Below are 20,287 nucleotides of genomic sequence, written 5' to 3'. Positions count from 1 at the left end.
GAAAAGATAGACAAGGAAGAGAGAAGGAAGCAACCGTGGCCTTAATTTAGATACCACCCCAGCATTTGCCTGGAGGAGAAGTGGGAAACCACGGAAAACCACTTCCAGGATGGCTGAGATGGGAATCGAACTCACCTCTACTCAGTTGACCTCCAGAGACTGAGTGGATCCCGTTTCAGCCCTCGTACCACTTTTCAAATTTCGTGGCAGAGCCGGGAATCGAACCCGGGCCTCTGGGGGTGGCAGGTAATCGCACTAACCACTACGCCACAGAGGTGGACTGTTTACTTTTTCTGAAATATTTATCAAAACGTTTGCGACAATTCCTTGAGCGTAATATCGTTGAGTGTATCAAAAATTACTTTTCATCTCAAGCAAATCACGGAAGTCACGGTGAAGAAGTTCCGCTGAACTTTCGGGAATTGCAGCTTTATGATGCGATTCAGGGTGAGTGTTAAGCAGTCAACTACTACTACTACTACTACTACTACTACTACTACTACTTCTAAACGTTTTCATTCCTCCCCTGAAGGGGGAGGCGAGGCTCTCAGACGATTAATAATAATAATAATAATAATAATAATAATAATAATAATAATGTTATTTGGTTTACGTCCCACTAACTACTCTTTTACGGTTTTCGGAGACGCCGAGGTGCCGGAATTTTGTCCCGCAGGAGTTCTTTTACGTGCCGGTAAATCCACCGACACGAGTCTGACGTATTTGAGCACCTTCAAATACCACCGGACTGAGCCAGGATCGAACCTGCCAAGTTGGGGTCAGAAGGCCATCGCCTCAACCGTCTGAGCCATTCAGCCCGGCTCTCAGACGATTACGCCGTCTCTCAGGCCGGAAGATTTGTTATGGTGAAGGAGATGTGGAGAGAAGGTGAGAGGGTGGGCGGCCGTGGTATACACTACGAACTGTCCTGGCATTTGCCTTAGTGCAGGAGAATTGAAAACCACGGAAAACCATTCTCAGGACAGCCGACGGGTGGGGCCAGGCGTGAAGTCCAGTCCTGTGCCCCTGTCCCGTCTCCCGAATGCAGAGGCGTAGAGCCACGGTAGAGCCGTGGCCACCTTTCATCTGTTCGCTTGGCCAGTCAGAGTACAGAGCTGTTGGACCACGGACAAGCCTCTATAATAATGTTATTTGCTTTACGTCCCACTAACTTCTTTTTACGGTTTTCGGAGACGCCGAGGTTCCGGAATTTAGTCCCGCAGGAGTTCTTTTACATGCCAGTAAATCTACCGACACGAGGCTAGCGTATTTGAGCACCTTCAGATACCACCGGACTGAGCCAGGATCGAACCTGCGAAGTTGGGGTCAGAAAGCCAGCGCCTCAACCGTCTGAGCCACTCAGCCCGGCACCGGAGCCTCTTAAGGGACGAAACCCAAGGGCCGAAACACACTCTGCATCTACCGACCAGCAGTCAACTGTTTTCAAATAGGTTTTGACGCTCACGGGGTGATGTCAAACTGCGTGTAATAATGTAGATTGAAGCGTGGTCTTTTGCGCTACATGTAAAATTTTAGGTTTTACTTTTCAGCACCGGACCGTCTCATATATTGATACCGATAACTCTCTCGTTTGTTTATTTAATCAAACCATCGTGTTTCCCCTTGTTTCTGTCAATTAATATGCATATGCCCCTCTGCTTAGCTGTTGAACGGGACCGGAATTTTAATTATTTTTATTTTATTTTTCAGAGATAAAAAGGTTTGGACCTGTGACCTGGTTTTGGTATCCCGAGGTAGGCTACCGAATCTCATTACATTCATTGGCATCTTCTACGTGGATACGTAATTTCTTTAACTAAAAGGATATTTAACGATTTTTAAAGGTGAGTGATATATTTAATTCTGGGTGATTTAATTTAATTAATTTCATATGTAAGTCCACTCTAAAGGACTTTACCGACAGCCTTAAGGCAGATGTAGAAGTAAATAATCATTTAAGCGTAGGTCGGACGTGGCACCTCATCCCTCGTTTGACCACGCCCGATGATGTTTAACTCGGGGTTGTACCCACGAATGTGACAACTCACCGGAATCAGCAGAATGAAAGTATAAAATTTGATTAAAACATGGGTATATTTGTTTAGGTTATTTATTATCATTATGTGAGGAAGGGAACGTTATTTAAAGGATTTCAATAATAATAATAATAATAATAATAATAATAATAATAATAATAATAATAATTTCGTGTGGCTTTTTCTAGCCGAGTGCAGCCCTTGTAAGGTTGACCCTCCAATGCGAGTGGGCGGCATCTGTCATGTGTAGGTAACTACGTGTTATTGTGCTGGAGGGTAGTTTAATGTGTGGTGTGTGAGTTGCAGGGATGTTGGGGACAGCACAAACACCCACTCCCCGGGCCATTGGAATTAACCAATGAAGGTTGAAATCCCCGACCCCGCCGGGAATCGAACCCGGGACCCTTTGAAGCGAAGGCCAGTACGCTGACCATTCAGCCAACGAGTGGGACATTTCAATAATTATAGTACGAAAAGAAGCAAAGTGTAGCGCCGGTCCCGTTCGACAGCTATGCAGACGGGCAGACGGGCGGGCGTGCGGTGTAAGGAAACGTGCGGTGGCGAGCCAGAAGGAGGGTTGAGGGGAGGAGGTGCAGAGGTGTGGCTCGAGCAGACAGTGTGCCGGCTTTGCATTGGCCAGCAGGTACTCATCTCTGTTCACGCGGAACTTAAAATGTCGCAACGTTTACGCTCCTTAGTTAACGCCCTAATGAATGTCGGCACCCAATATTGATGCTGACGTCTTTTTTTCCGTCTACCTCAATGTGTTTTCCAGGTTTCATCGTGATCGTTGACTTAACCATTGCCGATGTTCCGTCAGTGGTACTAGTGATTTTATGGGCACGAATGCAGTAACAGATACAAATATGATAAGACTCAGTAGTATAAAAGCGTATCGTATTTAACATTTGATCAAGAGGGGGAATGGAAAACTATTTGTCACAGGACTCGTAACACGCACATTCTTTCTTTCTTTATGGGAGACTAATTGAACAAGTACGGAAGTTTAGGTACCTTGGCAGTTGGATTACCGAGGACTCACATGTGGATTTAGAGATCCATGTATGAATAGAAATGGCTCGTGCTAGCTTTCTGAAAATGAGGAATCTACTGTGTGACAGAAAATTCAGCTTGGAGGCACGTCACAAGTTCGTCAGATGCTAGGTATATTCAGTGCGTCTGTACGGCGCTGAAAAAAGGACTCTAAAATATAACACCATTAAGAGAAAAAATTCCTTCGAGATGTGGGTTTTCCGAAGGACGTTACGGATCTCGTGGACTGACCACATCTCCAGTGATGTACTCAAGCGTATGAGAAGGGAACGAATGTTGGTGTGTACAATCAAGGAAAGAAAGACGACCTCGAGCATATAATGTGGAATGAAAAGTAAACCTACTATAATTGATCAAGAAAGGTAAAATTGATAGAAGTAGACTTAGCGGTCGAAGGAAACACTCTTGCCTGGGGAACTTCAGCGACTGGACAGAACTAGATTCCAATAGAATGATAATGACAGCTGAACATTGTTCTGACTTCCCTGTGATTGTGGTCAACCTCCCGTAATGGAGGAGGACCAGTACCTCGTCCAGGCGACCTCGCCTGCTATGCAGAACAGGGGCCTCGTGAAGGGTGGGAACAGATAGGCAAGGAAGGGAGAAGGAAACGGCCGAGGCCTGAAATTAGGCACCATCCCGGCATTTGCATGGAGAAAAATGGGAAACCACAGAAAATCACTTTGAGGATGGCTGAGATGGGAACCGAACCCCCACTACTCAGTTGAACTCCCGAGGCTGAGTGAATACAGTGCCAGCCCTCGTACCACTTTTCAAATTTCATGGCAGAGCCGGGAATCGAACCCGAGCCTCCGGGCGTGGCAGCTAATCACACCAACCACAACACCACAGAGGCGGATTTGGAGCAAGCTTTCCACGGCTTTATCTATATATAAAATAAGAGTTTTGTCTCTACATTGCTCAGAATTTAAAAATAATGGTATTTCTGTATCGATCGTGTCCAGTAGCAAGGAAATGCACTTTTTGATTTCTGTCATGTATGTATGTATGTATGTATGTATGTATGTATGTATGTATGTATATACATCACGAGGAAATGGTTGACCGGACGAGTTGCCCGTGCGGTCAGGGGCCTGCAGCTGCGAACTTGCAGGCGGGAGATAGTGGGTTCGAGCCCCACTGTCGGCAGCCCAAAGATGGTGTTCCGTGGTTTCGTGTTTTACAATGGCAAATGCTGGGGATGTACCTTAATTAAGGCCACGGCGACTTCCTTCCCACTCCTAGGCCTTTCCTATCCCACTGTCGGGTAATTTCTTCTTACTATATCCTGTACTCTTTGTTTTCAAGCAATTACATTGTTATGTTATACTATTATTACTATTATTATTATTATTATTATTATTATTATTATTATTATTATTACTTTCTTAATCCGTTTACCGTCTAGGGTTGGTTTTTCCCCGGACCTCTAACGCCTCAAGAGGCAGTGTCCTGGAGCGTGAAACAATGGGTCAGGGATACAACTGGGGAGGAAGACCAGTACCTCGCCCCTGCGGCCTCACCTGCTAGGACAGAGATAATTATTGGTAATAACAATCACGTGCTTAAGTGGTTAGTGTCATAAACTGCCACCTCTGGAGGCCCGGATTCGATTCCCGGGTGTGCAAGGAAATTTGAAAAGTGGTACGAGGGTCCACTCAGCCTCGGGATTCAACGGAGTACACGGAGGGTTCGATTCCCACCTCAGCCATCCTCGAATTTGTTTCTCGCGGTTTCCCACTTCTCCGTGCAAATGACGGGATGGTACCTAACTTAAGGCAACGGCCGTTTCCCTCTTCCCTGCCTATCCCTTCCAATCTTCCCATCCCCTCACAAGGCCCCTGTTCAGCATAGCAGGCAAGGCCGGCTGGTCGAGGTACTGGTCCTCCTCTCCATTTGTATTCTCCGACCCAAAGTCTCACACTCCAGGACACTGCCCTTGAGGCGGTAGAGGTGGAATCTCTCGCTGAGTCCGAGGGAAAAACCAACACTGGAGGGTAAAAGGATTTAGAAGAAGAAAATCGAAAGGGAGTCGCCATCATTGATTCTAAATATATCACGGATGAGCTGAAAACGTTCCCCAGATTCACGAAATCAGTTTAGATCACCACATGTACACGGAAGGTGTGTGTAAACAAGTTTGCATAAAAATTTCTGGTTGGGATGAAGTGCTGTTTCACTTATGATGAAGGCTTTGAGAGTTGCGACCTCCTGCAAAACATTCGTTAGCCAGGTTGGCCGAGCGGTCTAAGGCGCCAGATTTAAGTTCTGGTTCCCGAGAGGGAGCGTGGGTTCGAACCCCACACCTGGCAGGAATTTATTTTGCAGTCTGTACAAAGTTTCATATGTTGCTCATATAATAAAAATATCTGGTTTACAAAGCCAAGACTAACGGCCGAGAGGATTCGTCGTCCCGACCACATGACACTGCGTAATCTGCAGGTCAGCTCATTTGCGGTCACTTAGTTGCCCATGGCCACTCGGGGCTGTAATGACATGGAGTTGATTGGTCTAAAAAATATAAAGATGTTAATCTTTCTTTCTTAATCTGTTTACCGTCCAGGGTTGGTTTTTCCCTCGGATTCTGCGATGGATCCCACCTCTACTGCCACAAGGCTAGTGTCTTGGAGCGTGAGACCTTGGGTCGGGGGTTAAAAAACTAGGGTGGAGAAACGGTACCACCCCCAGGTGACCTCACCTCCTATGCCAAACAGGTTTTTGTGAGGTTTGGGCAGAGTGGATGAGATAGGCAAGAAAAGAGGAAAGAAGGGGGCGTAGCCATCCCGGTATTTGCCTGGAGGAGAAGTGGGAAACCACGGAAAACCACTTCGAGGACGGATGAGGTGGAAATCGAACCCCCATCTACTCAGATGACCACCCGAGACTGAGCGGACCCCGTTCCAGCCCTCATACCATTCTTCAAATTTCGTAACAGAGCCGGGAATAGAACGCGGGCCTCCGGGGGTGGCACTAATCACATTAACTACTGCACCACAGAGGCAGACTTACTGCAAGGTAGTGCACGCATTTTTATTTTTGTTTTCAGATTGATTTCATTCATCTTATTTCGTTATCGAGTAATTTTTTGTTACAATTTCCTATATACCTACTACAGTGGCGGTTGAAGTATGAACTGATTAGGCTACATAAAGAGATGGACAAATGTAGCAAAGTCGAACTTATGGTGGTCTGCTATTAAGTTATTTTCTTCCTAAATCTGCTTACCCTCCAGGAATGGCTTTTCCCTCGCACTCAGCGCCTCTACCGCCTGAAGGGCAGTGTCCTGGAGCTTCATACTCTGGATCGGGGGATACATCTGGGGAGGATGACCAGTACCTCGCCCAGGTGGCCTCACTTGGTATGCTGAACGGGAGCCTTGCGGAGGGATGGGAAGATTGGAGGGGTGAGACAAGGAAGAGACAAGGAAGAAGGAAGGAAGCGGCCGTGACCTTAAGTTAGGTACCATCCCGGTATTTCCGTGGAGGAGAAGTGGGAAACCACGGAAGACCACTTCGAGGATGGCTGAGATGGGAATCGAACCCACCTCTACTCAGTTGACCTCCTGAGGCTGAGTGGACGCCGTTCCAGCTCTGGTACCACTTTTCAAATTTCGTGGCAGAGCCGGGAATCGAACCTGGGCGTCCGAGGCAGGCAGCTAATCACTCTAACACTACACCACAGAGGCAGACAATCTTTCCTTGCTACCTCGTTTATTCAACTCCTGCTCTGTTCCGAGCTGACGGTATTAGGATTACGAGGCCTAGAGAGTATTTTCAAAAACTTCGTGACTCTTCTTTATCCTTCGCCGACCCCTTCATTTTTCGAAGGATTTGACGTCTTTGTTTTCCGTCCGACTCTTTGGCTGAATGGTCGGCGTACTGCTCTTCAGATCAGAGTTTTCCCGTGCTCGATTCCCGGCCGGATCGGCAATTTTAATCGTTCCTGATGAAATATTCTGCCTCGGAGACTGGATTTACGTTCCAACACTCTCCCCTTCGTATTCAGACAACGCAACACATCCATCCATGTAGGACTGGTGTCAAGAAGAGCTTCCGGCTGTAACACATGGTCACATCCTCACATGCTACCCAGTTCCCACCTGCGGCACCACAAGTGTGGGAAAGGAGGTGGAAGAAGAAGAACAAGAAGAAGGACATCTGTTTCCTTCTGATTAGTGTTAATAGAGTTTGGTTTTCCAGTGGTACTTCCCCTTAAACAACAATCACCACCACCACACCTGACATTGTAGTTCTTTTTGAAAAGAAAACATGTATCTGAAACAAAAACATCTTATTGGCAACCATGACCCCGATTTGATTGTGAAGTGTTGTTTGTTTACCGTGCTCCTTTATGATGTCGAACGATGGACAGCAAACCAACCGCCTGCAGGCCTTCATATTGCGGATGTTGTCACAGAATGTTGAAAATCTCTTGAGGAGACCACGTCGCTAACGAGGAGATACAATGCCGTGACGGGAAATCGTTTCTAGTTTTAAACCTCTCAAACTCATGGAAACAGTTTATTTCGGTCACAACTTCCTAAATGGTAAAACACAGATTAATGCTCAAGAAGTAAGAGAGAGGAGTGTGGACATGCGCGGAGAATATCCTGAACACATAAGTTCGACATCTAAGACACGGGAAACACAGTACAGGAAAACTGTGCACTCGTACATTTTCTCCGCTACACGCAAAGAAACATAGAATCACGAATATGTTTTTGAGTTTAGAAGACGAGAGAACGAGTACAGATTCTCTGGCTCTTACGACACGCATGGCATACAGACAATCATCATCATCATCATCATTATCATCATCATCATCATCTGTTTACCCTCCAGGGTCGGTTTTTCCCTCGGACTCAGCGAAATTTGAAAAGTGGTACGAGAGCTGAAACGGGCTCGACTCAGTCTCGGGATGTCAACTGAGTAGAGGGGGGTTCGATTCCCTCCGCAGCCATCCTGGAAGTGGTTTTCCGTGGTTTCCCACTTCTCCTCCACCGGGTGAGTTGGCTGTGCGCGTAGAGGCGCGCGGCTGTGAGCTTGCATCCGGGAGATAGCAGGTTCGAATCCCACTATCGGCAGCCCTGAAAATGGTTTTCCGTGGTTTCCCATTTTCACACCAGGCTAATGCTGGGGCTGTACCTTAATTAAGGCCACGGCCGCTTCCTTCGAACTTCTAGGCCTTTCCTAACCCATCATTGCCATAAGACCTATCTGTGTCGGTGCGACGTAAAGCCCCTAGCAAAAAAAAAAAGAACTTCTCCAGGCAAATACAGGGATGGTACCTAACTTAAGGCCACGGGCGCTTCCTTCCCTCTTCCTTGTCTATCCCTTCCGAACTTCCCATCCCTCCGCAAGGCCCCTGTTCAACGTAGCAGGTGAGGCCGCCTGGGCAAGGTACTGGTCATCCTCCCCAGTTGTATCTCCCGACCCAGAGCCTGAAGCTCCAGCACACTGCCCCCGAGACGGTAGAGGTGGGATCGCTCGCTGAGTCCGAGGAAAAACCGACCCTGGAGGGTAAACAGATTACGAACGAACGAAAATGAAAGGAAGTCGCCGTCGTTGATTCTAAATATATCATGGATGAGCTGAAATCGTTCCCCAGATTCAAAGAATCACTTTAGATCACCACATGTACGTGAAAAGTCTGTGAAAGCAAGTTTGAATAACAATTTCGGGATGGGATGAAATGCTATAGCACTTATGATGAAAACTTTGAGAGTAGTGACCTCCTGCAAACAGCTTGTCAGCCAGGTTGGCCGAGCGGTCTAAGGCGCCAGACTTAAGATCTGGTTCTCGAAAGGGAGCGTGGGTTCGAACCCCACACCTGGCAAGGTATTTTTACTGAATTTTAAGGAACATAATTCACTGGTCAAACCTTATGTGCATTTCAACCTGATTGTTGATATCGCAATTTCAGTCATTGAACCTTCATTTCACAAGAAATCTCCCAGAAGCCGTGAATTTTAATATCGAAAGTCCCAACAACCATTAGACACGCTGATGGGAAGCCAGTGATAATGTAGCTCAACTACCATACCTCAGATGCATGGAATAATCCGAAGGTTAAGTACAGAAAATTCCTTCTCAATTCCATAACCTCAATGAACCCCAAACCGAGATTCGAATGCCAGTCCTTTTCCTTTCTTTCTTTCTTTCTTCCCTTGTTTCTTTCTTACTTTCTTTATTTCTTTCTTAATCCGTTTACTCTCCAAGGTTTGTTTTTCCCTCGGACTCAGCTACGGATCGAACCCCTACCGCCTCAATTGCAGTATCCTGGAGCGTGAGCCCTTGGGTCGAGGGAACACTACTGGGGAGGATGATCACCCGGGCTGCCTCACCTGCTATGCTGAACAGGGGGTTTGTGGGTGGGCGGGGCATGGGAAGATGGGAAGTGATAAACAAGGAAGAGGGAAGTAAGCGGCCCTGGTCTTAAATTACGTACCATCCCCGCATTTGCCTAGTTCTAATAGTGATTTTTTTCTTAGTGTTCGCACATTGTGTATCATTTTCTGTTGAATCCCGAAACAGGGTCACTTTTATAATTTTGTGTTTGTTGGATAATACATCTTGTTTTCAGACATCGAAAAAATGAATGCTTCTTCATCATCATCATCATCTGTTTACCCTCCAGGTTCGGTTTTTCCCTCGGACTTAGCGAGGGATCCCACCTCTACCGCCTCAAGGGCAGTGTCCTGGAGCTTCAGACTCTTGGTCGGGGATACAACTGGGGAGTATGACCAGTACCTCGCCCAGGCGGCCTCACCTGCTATGCTGAACAGGGGCCTTGTGGAGGGATGGGAAGATTGGAAGGGATAGGCAAGGAAGAGGGAAGGAAGCGGCCGTGGCCTTAAGTGAGGTACCATCCCGGCATTCGCCTGGAGGAGAAGTGGGAAGCCACGGAATACCACTTCGAGGATGGCTGAGGTGGGAATCGAACCCACCTCTACTCAGTTGACCTCCCGAGGCTGAGTGGACCCCGTTCCAGCCCTCGTACCACTTTTCAAATTCCGTGGCAGAGCCGGGAATCGAACCCGGACCTCCGGGGGTGGCAGCTAATCACGCTAACCACTACACCACGGAGGCGGACATGCTTCTTCATACTGTGGGAAAACTTTTCGATAACTGACCGATCGTATTCGACAGCCGTCTTCCAGGCCTACAGCGGTAGCTGCATGGTGGGTCTTCGTTCAATCAATCAATTCAATCAATCTTTCTTTATCTGTTGTTTACCCTCCAGAGTCGGTTTTTCCCTCGGATTCAGAGAGGGATCCCAATTCTACCGCCTCAAGGACAAATGTCCTCGAGCGTGAGATTTTAGATCGGGATACAACTGGGGAGGAGGAACAGTACCTCGCCCAGCTGGCCTCACCTGCTATGCTGAACAGGGGCCTTGTGGGAGGATGGGAAGATTTGAAGGGATAGACAAGGAAGAGGGAAGGAAGCGGCCGTGGCCTTAAGTTAGGTACCATCCCGGCATTTGCCTGGAGGAGAAGTGGGAAGCCACGGAATACCACTTCGAGGATGGCTGAGGTGGGAATCGAGCACCCCTCTACTCAGTTGACCTCCCGAAGGTTGAGTGTACCCTGTTCCAGCCATCGTACCACTTCTCAAATTTCGTGGCAGAGCCCGCAATCGAACCCGGGCCTCCAGGGGTGGCAGCTAATCACACTAACCACTACACCACAGAGGCGGACACCGAAGTTAATCACCACAAAGAACCGAAAACGAACCGCCATCATGGAGCCTAAATATATCATGGATGAGCTGAAATCGTGCCCCAGTTTCATTAAATCGCTTTAGATCATTACCTGTACGCAGAATCATGTAAAACCAGGTTTGTTTAATAATTTCTGTTGGGAAAAAGTGCAGTAACCAGGCTGAGTAACTCAGACGCTGGAGGCGCTGGTCTTCTGACTCCAACTTTGTAGGTTCGATGCTGGCTCATTCCGGTGATATTTGAAGGCGCTTAAATACGTTAGCCTGACAAGTAAAAGAAATCCTGTGGGATTAAATTCCGGCACCTCGGCGTCTCTGAAAACCGTAAAAGTAGTTAGTGGGACGTAAAACCAAGAAAATTATTGTTTTTAAAATGCAGTACCGCTTATGATTGAAAGCTTTGAAAGTAGTGGCCTTCTGCGCAAGACTTATCAGTCTGGATGTCCGAGCGGCTTAAGGCGCCAGACGAAAGGAAGCGTGGGTTCGAATCCCACACTTTGCAGGCGATTTTTGCTGTTGCTGAAACGAACATAATTCACAGATTGTACCTCATTTACATTTTAACATGATTGTTGTTATCATGATCACTGTTATTGATCTTTTCATTTTAACGAGAAATTACATCCGCAAGGCCGTGAATTTTAATATCAACAGTCCCACATCCCTTGGATGCCATAGTGTGAAACGAATGACGACGTAGCTTGAACACCACACCACAGATGCACTGAATGAGTCAGAAGTTAAGTACAGAAAACCCCATCTTAATTATGTCCTTCTTTTTCATCTTCTTAATCTATTTAATCTCCAGGGGCGGTTTTTCCCTCGGACTCAGCGAGGGATCCCACCTCTACCGCCTCAAGGGTAGCATCCTGGAGCTTCAGGCTTTGGGTTGGGGGATACAACTGCTATGCTGAACTGGGGCCTTGTCGGGGGATGGGAAGATTGGAAGGGATAGAAAAGGAAGAGGGAAGGAGGCGGCCGTGGCCTTCAGTTAGGTACCATCCCGGCATTTGCCTGGAGGAGAAGTGGGAAACCACGGGAAACCACTTCCAGGATGGCTGAGGTGGGAATCGAACCCCTCTCTACTCAGTTGACCTCCCGAGGCTGAGTGGACCCCGTTCCAGCCATTCGTACCACTTTTCAAATTCGTGGCAGGGCCGGGAATCGAACCCGGACCTCCGGGGGTGGCAGCTAATCACGCTCACCACTACACCACAGAGGCGGACTATCTTAATTATGTACCGTCAGTAAAACAGGATAATCAACTTACGTACGTAATATATAATGTTGCACAGTAGGACAGAAGCACTGCGCCCGTTCAGAAATATGAGGTTCGAATACTAGCTCTGACAGTGAATTTCTTCATTTTTGTTTTCTTCTTAGTGTTCTCATTTTCTACATTATTTTCTGTTGTTTCCCGTATGAAGTTCCGCTCTTTCATTCTCTGCTTGTTGGATAATGCACATTGTTTCCTACAACGTCGGCCTCTATGGTGTAGTGGTTAGCGTGATTAGCTGCCACTCCCGGAGACCCGGGTTCGATTCCCGGCTCTACCACGAAATTTGAAAAGTGGTACGATGGATAGAGTAAGGGTCCACTCAGCCTCGGGTTGTCAATCGAGTAGAGGTGCTTTCGATTTCCACCTCGGCCATCTTAGAAGTGGTTTTCCGTGGTTTTCTAATTCTCCTCCAGGCAAATGCCGGGATGGTACCTAACTTAAGGCCTGGGCCGCTTCTTTCCCTCTTCCTTGCCTATCCCTTCCGACCTCCCCATCCTTCAACAAGGCCCCTTTTCAGCATAGTAAGTGACGCCGGCTGCGCGAGGTACTTGTCCTCATCCCCATTTGTAATCCCGACCTAAATCTCACGCTAAATGGATTAAGAAAGAAACAAAATTATTCCAGTCCCTAATTCATCTTCCTATAAAGAATATTTGCCCCACATATACCAACCATGTCTGGCCCTGCGGTGCAGGGCACAACGCGTCCGCCTGACACCCGGAAAACCACAGGAACCGGGCTGAGTGGCTCAGACGATTGAGGCGCTGGCCTTCCGACCCCAACTTGGCAGGTTCGATCCTGGCTCAGTTCTGTGAGATATGAAGGTGCTCAAATACGTCAGCTCGTGTCGGTGGATTTACTGACACATAATAGAACTCCTGCGGGATTAAATTCCGGCACCTCGGCGTCTCTGAAAACCGTAAAAGTAGTTAGTGGTACGTCAAGCAAATAACATTATTATTATTTCCAGGATAACTAATTCAAAATATTTATTCAAATAGTGGAATTTCCTAACCCGTCAACCATCACATGCTTATTCCATCTCCATTCCTGACCATGTAACGCTTTTGGGTGGGGTCACATGCTTATTCCAGCTCCATTCCTGACCACGTAACGCTTTAGGGTGGGGGAGGGGGAAGTAGAATAACATATACTGTGTCGCTGGCAAGTCGTAAGAGGTAACTAAAAGGGAGACCAATGACTCTCAACTTGGGAGTGTGGGTTGGCGACCACGGTTCCGCTAGGTGAGTCTGGCAATGCTCCCATTCCCTTGTGTCAGTGTTTACCGGGCGAGATGGCCGTGCGGTTAGGGTCGCGCAGCTGTGAGTTGCATCCGGGAGATAGTGAGTTCGGACCCCACTGTCGGCAGCCCTGAAGATGGTTTACCGTGGTTTCCCATTTTCACACCAGGTAAATGCTGGAGCTGTACCTTTATAAGGCCACGGCCGCTTCCCTCCCACTCCTAAGCCTTTCCTATCCTGTCGTCGCCATAAGATGTATCTGTGTCGGTGCGATGTAAAGCAGATTGTTGTTGTTGTGTCAGTGTCCTCGATATCATCTTTACCATCTGACCTGCCCTGGTCAACTGCTGTACTTTCCCGACCTCGACGGCGTTAGGTTTTCGAAGGCTAGGGAGTCCTTCATTTTCACGTTCTCGGTGGTCCTTCCTTTCGTTTAGCCGATACCTTCATTTTCCGAAGTGTTGGACCTCCTCCATTCTTCTTCTACTTTGTATTACTAGAAGATGGTTGCCCAGTTGTACTTCCTCTTAAAATAATAATCACCACCATCACCACTAACAGATAACGGCCGTAGCCGTGTTGAAACACCGGATTCCGTGAGATCTCCGAAGTTAAGAAACACTGGGCGTGGTCAAGATTTGGATGGGTTGACACGCGCTGGTGGTGGGAGGTAAGGGAAAGGAGAGCCGGAAAGGAACTGGCCACTCTACCGTACGTAAACTTCGGCTCAGGCACACTTCTGCGGAGGTTCGGACCTGCCTTAGGGTAGAATACACCCTTACCTTCTCTACCATGTAGTACACGATTATCTAACTCGCAACCCGTAACCACAACAAACTGCGAGTGAGCGTCGTTCCTGGAATCATTCACTTGGCGCGACGCCTTGCGAGTGCTGGCGCTCCAAAGTTGCCAACCTCTCGATGCGATGAATATCGACTACTAGAATGTAACGATTACAATCTTTTTTTTTTTTTTTTTTTTTTTTTGCTTTACGTCGCACGGACACAGATAGGTCTTATGGCGAAGATGGGATAGGAATGGCCTAGCAGTGGGAAGGAAGCGGCCATAGCCTTCATTAAGGTACAGCCCCAACATTTGTCTGGTGTGAAAATGGGAAACCACGGAAAACCATTTTCAGGGCTGCCGACAATGGGGTTCGAACCCACTATCTCCCGAATGCAAGCTCACAGTTGCGCATCCCTACCTGCACGGCTAACACGCCCGGTAATTAGAGTTTTATTGGTCCGCCTGTGTGATATAGGGCGGGTTCGATTCTCTGCTCTGCCACGAAATTTAAAAAGTGGCACGAGGGCTGGCACGGAGTCCACTCAGCCTCAGGAGGTCAACTGAGTAGAGGGGAGTTTGATTCCCTCCTCAGCCATCCTCGAAGTGATTTTCCGTGGTTTACCACTTCTCCTCCAGGCAAACGCTGGGATGGTACCTAGCTTTAGGCCACGGCCAGTTTTGTCCCTCTTACTTGTCTATCCCTTCCACTCTTCCCATCCCCGCTCAGGGTCCCTGTTCAGCATAGAAGGTGAGGCAACCTGGGCGAGTTACTGGTTCTCCTTCCAAGTTGTATCCCCCTACCCAAAGTCTCACACTCCAGGACAATGCCCTTCAGGCGGTGGAGGTGTGATCCCTCGTTGAATCAGAGGAAAAAGCCAACACTGGGAGGTAAATGGATTAAGAAAGGAAGAAATAAAGAAAGACAATATTTCTTTTATTTATTTCTTAATCTGTTTACCGTTTAGGCTTAGCTTTTCCCTCGGACTCAGTGACGAAACCCACCTCTACGGCCTCAGTTTTTTTACAAGTAGCTTTAACTTCGCACAGACACAGATAGGCCTTACGGCGACAATGGGATAGGAAAGGGCAAGGAGAAGGAAGGCAATGGTCGTGGCTTTAATTAAGGTACTGCCGGAGGCTTTTGCCTGGTGTGAAAGTGGGAAACCACAGAAAACTATCCTGAGGGCTGCGACAGTGGGATTCGAACCCTCAAGAACTGTGTCCTAGACCGTCAAACTTTGGGTCAGGAGATACAATTGGGAAGGAGTACCAGTGCCTCACCCAGGCGAAGTCACCTGCTATGCTAAACAGGGGCCTTGTGGGGGGATGGGAAGATTGGAAGGGATAGACAAGGAAGAGGGAAGGTATCGGCCGTGGACTTACGTTAGGTACCTTTCCGGCATTTACCTCGAGGAGAAGTAGGAAACCACCGAAAACCACTTCAAGAATGGCCAAGAAGGGAATCGAACCCGCGTCTAATCAACTGACCTCCCGCGGCTCAGTGGACCCCATTCCAGCTGTCGTACCACATTTCAAATTCCGTGGCAGAGCCGGAAATAGTACCCGGGTCTCCGGAGGTGGAAACCAATCGCACTAACTACTATACCATAGAGGCGTATCAAATGTAAATTACGGGTTAAAATTACATTTTGTAAAAAGTAACGTTTAGTAAACAAGTAATCGTTACAAGTAACTCAATTACTTTTCCTCAATTACTTCCCAACTCTGGAGATGAGGTAGCCCCAGGGGCTCTGAACTTTGGAGCGTGGGTTGGCGACCACGGGGCCCTCAGCTGAGTCCTGGCATTGCTTCCACTTACTTGTGCCAGGCTCCTCACTTTCATCTATCCTATCCGACCTCCCTTGGTCAACTCTTGTTCTTTTCTGACCCCGACGCTATTAGCATTGCGAGGGCTAGGGAGTCTTTCATTTTCACGCCCTTCGTGGCCCTTGTCTTCCTTTGGCCGATATCTTCATTGTTCGAAGTGTCGGATCCCTTCCATTTTTCACTCTGATTAGTGTTATGTAGAGGATGGTTGCCTAGTTGTACTTCCTCTTAAAACAATAATCACCACCATCACTAATCTGGAGATGAGGTATATGTACCTACTGTAAAATAAGCCCCGTACATTAATATACAATTACTACAATTCCTGTGAATAATGATATTTGTATTGTAATTGCTGTTTTGAAGGACAAGGCAATAACGATATTAGCCTCTTCCTCAGCGGATGTATGAGATTGTCTACAGCTCATGTCGGATGCCCTACTTTTCCTGTAATGCAGTTATTGATATTAACCGTTCTGACAGCAACGTGGAAGCAGCATTCGATTTAACTGAATCACTGATTACACAAATTAGCCGAGTCATTTGTCGACGTAATTGAGTTAGATTTCTCTGCCACTTTTAAAGTACAGAATCGATCTGTGAGAAAAGTCGTGAATTTCCGTCATTGCTGCAAGAGTCAGAAGAGAACCACGGCTGTAAGAGGTATTCGAACTTAAAAGGACTAGAACGAATAGTTGAAGCAAACGTGTAACACGAAAAAATTAATAAGTCGAAAAGAAAACCAAAGTTAAATCTGAGCACTGGTATCAACTTAGAGGGTAATAATAATAATAATAATAATAATAATAATAATAATAATAATAATAATAATAATAATAAATGAACTAATAAATCATCTGTAGATATTTGCAACAAAATATTAATGTTATTAAAAATGAAAGTTCAATATCACAACAGCGTCTTAAACAAACAAACAAACAAAAGAGAAATTGATGAATCAGAAAAGAAGGAAAGGAATTCATCATCATCATCATCTGTTTACCCTCCAGGTTCGGCTTTTCCCTCGGACTCAGCGAAGGATCCCACCTCTACCGCCCCAAGGGCAGTGTCCTGGAGCTTCAGACTCTTGGTCGGGGGATACAACTGGGGAGAATGACCAGTACCTCGCCCAGGCGGCCTCACCTGCTAAGCTGAACAGGGGCCTTGTGGAGGGATGGGAAGATTGGAAGGGATAGGCAAGGAGGAGGGAAGGAAGCGGCCGTGGCCTTAAGTTAGGTACCATCCCGGCATTCGCCTGGAGGAAAAGTGGGAAACCACGGAAAACCACTTCCAGGATGGCTGAGGTGGGAATCGAACCCACCTCTACTCAGTTGACCTCACGAGGCTGAGTGGACCCCGTTCCAGCCCTCGTACCACTTTTCAAATTTCGTGGCAGAGCCGGGAATCGAACCCGGACCTCCGGGGGTGGCAGCTAATCACGCTAACCACTACACCACAGAGGCGGACAGGAAAGGAATTACTAAGTAAAATTCATGATTTAAAGGAAAATAAAACTAAATGGAGGAAAAGGTATAATTTATTTATTTATTTTGTTTACCCTCCAGGGTTGGTTTCTCCCTCGGACTCTGTGAGGGATCCCACCATTACCGCCTTAAGGGCAGTGTCTGGAGCATGATTCTTTGGATTGGGGAATACAACTGGGAAGGAGGATCAGTACCTCGCCCAGGTGGCCTCGCCTGGTATGTTTAACAGGGGCCTTGTGGCGGGATGGAAAGTTTGGAAGGAATAGGCAAGGAAAAGGTAAGGAAATGTCCGTGGCCATAAGTTAGGTACTATCCCGGGATTTGCCTGTAGAATAAGTGGGAAACCACGGAAAACTACTTCGAGGATGGCTGAGGTGGGAATTGAACCCTCCTCTACTCAATTGACCTCCCGAGGCTGAGTTGACGCCGTTCCATTCCTGTACCACTTTTCAAATTCCGTGACAGAGCTGGGAATCAAACCCAAGCTTCCCGGGAGATGACAGCTAATCACACTAACCATTACATCACAGAGGCGGACGTAGATTATTTTTATTATTTTCTTTCTTTCTTTCTTTCTTTCTTTCTTTCTTTCTTTCTTTCTTTCTTTTTCTTTCTTTCTTAATCCTTTTTCCCTCCAGGGTTGGTTTTTCCCTCGGACTAACCGAGGGATCTCCACCTCTACCGCCTCAAGGACAGTGTACTGCAGCATGATACTCTGGGTCTGGGAATAAAACTGGAAAGGAGGACCAGTACCTGATCCAAGTGGCCTCACCTGCTATCCTGAACATTGGCCTGATGGGCGATGGAAAGATTGGAAAGGCATAGACAAGGAAAAGGAAAGGAAGCGGCCGTGGCTTTAAATTAGGTACCATCCCGGCACTTGCCTGGAGAAGAAGTGACAAACCATGGAAAACTACTTCGAGGATGGCTGAGGTGGGAATTGAACCTCCCTCTACTCAGTTGACCTCCTGATGCTGAGTTGATCCCGTTCCAGTCCTCGTACCACCTTTCAAATTCCGTGGCTGAGCCGGGAATCGAACTGGGGCCTTCGGGGGTGGCAGCTAGTCACACTAACCACTACACCGCAGACAAGGATTATTATTATTATTATTATTATTATTATTATTATTATTATTATTATTATTATTATTATTGTTGTTATTATTATTATTATTATTATTATTATTATTATTATTATTATTATTATTATTATTATTATTATTATTAGTATTACGGAGTTATCCGTGGAATGCAGAGGTGAAAGAAGGTGCGGGCTGGAATGGGTCTAACTACAAGTCCGAAAGATGAATTAAAATTTCAATAAAGGTTATATATTCAATAGACAACAAGATTTAACAAATTTTCACTAGGTGAAATAACAATAAAAAACACAGGTACACAGATAACTTTACAAACGAAAGCACAAGTTTCGGGGTCTTTACAAGTTCTGGCTTCGAGCCTCAGTTACACAACCCTTGAGCTACTAGCCCAACATTACCAAGGTACACTCATTTATTCAAAGGGCAGAAAACCCCTTCAGTCAAGGAGCACTTGCTCCCAACTTTTAACCCCAAGCCTTCCAGAGGCACTTTTCAAACACAAGAAAGAGCTGACCCGCTCTCAATTCTTCAAGCCTATTAAAGGCAATACCAGACTTCACAAAAACTTGCCGTCGAAGCACAACTTACAAGAATTAAACAGGGGTATCTTGTACCCAACCTACAGGGCCTTAAAAGAAAAATAATAGGTTAATTAAATGGCCCAAAATACCAAGATGAATGGAGGCGTTGCTTGCACTCCTACCTGAAACTTTATAAAACCTAAGGGGCACTAGGCCGATGATACAGGGGCTGTTCCCAAACTAGGGAGGTGACTCGTGTAAGAAAATTTTAATACATTAAGAATAGAAAATCGGTTATGAAAACGTAGTCACCTCAACTCAAAATGAAGGGGAGCTCGAGAGGGTAAAGCACTCTCTATCCCCGATTTACAGTTAAATAATAAGAACTTTTACATAAGCCGGCACTAAGTTACATTTTTCGAAAGGTAGGTTACATTGAAAAAGTTTCGGACCTTCTCCGAGGGCTAAACTGCTGAGCTAGCAAGAAATAAAGATGTTAAAAGGCCATTACCTTGTAGAAGAGCTGCTGGCGGATGAAAGAGGCGCTTCCCGCCTCCTGCTATACTTCCATATACTCAGCTAGATGTTGTACGAGTGGCGGAGAGCCAGGAAAATCAGCAGTTTTTATACTCTCGGGGAAGATTCGAGACCTTTCATGAATGATTAAGACACACCCACAGTCGTTTATTGAGTAGCTTACAGTTACACATCAACATTGGGGAAGAAAGACGCCATTGACTGAAAATTAATGACAGAAATTTACGATTGGCTAATTTCAAGAAAGATTAATATTGCAAACCCACAAATGAAAGAACAACATTCAGTAAAGAACAAACTTATAAATACAAAATATCTTCAAGAAAAGTTCCTTCACTTCGCACCAGGGTGCATGATCATAGTTTTTGATAGAGACATCTGTGAGAGAATGTCCACACTTCTTGATAATTAGTAAACAAAAGCAATTCGAAATTAACACAGTGACATCTTCTGATAAACGGTTGAATTAATTCAGTTTTAAAGTTCAGAGTTTCAGTTGTAGAGGAGTACTTTAAGGCGGAAAATTCAAATGTGTGGCGTATAGGTGTACCAACCGGTACAATTATTATTATTATTATTATTATTATTATTATTATTATTATTATTATTATTATTATTATTATTATTATTATTATTATTATTATTATTATTATTATTATTATTATTATTATTATTATTATTATTATTATTATTTTAACTCTA

At 46.1% G+C, this 20,287-nt stretch overlaps 2 non-coding genes across 2 annotated transcripts; both read left to right on the top strand.

Annotated features, from left to right (window-relative positions):
* Positions 1-5,317: 5,317 nt before the first annotated feature.
* On the top strand, positions 5,318-5,401 carry TRNAL-UAA (transfer RNA leucine (anticodon UAA)). The gene has a single exon. It is a non-coding gene; the product is annotated as a tRNA-Leu (tRNA).
* A 3,439-nt stretch (positions 5,402-8,840) lies between these two features.
* On the top strand, positions 8,841-8,924 carry TRNAL-UAA (transfer RNA leucine (anticodon UAA)). Its single transcript has one exon. It is a non-coding gene; the product is annotated as a tRNA-Leu (tRNA).
* Positions 8,925-20,287: the final 11,363 nt, after the last annotated feature.

Source organism: Anabrus simplex, chromosome 3 (genome assembly GCF_040414725.1).
Source record: "Anabrus simplex isolate iqAnaSimp1 chromosome 3, ASM4041472v1, whole genome shotgun sequence".
NCBI classification, from domain to species: Eukaryota; Metazoa; Arthropoda; class Insecta; order Orthoptera; family Tettigoniidae; genus Anabrus; species Anabrus simplex.
Note: the sequence above shows the minus strand (reverse complement) of the source record. Positions and strands in the feature narration are given on the sequence as shown.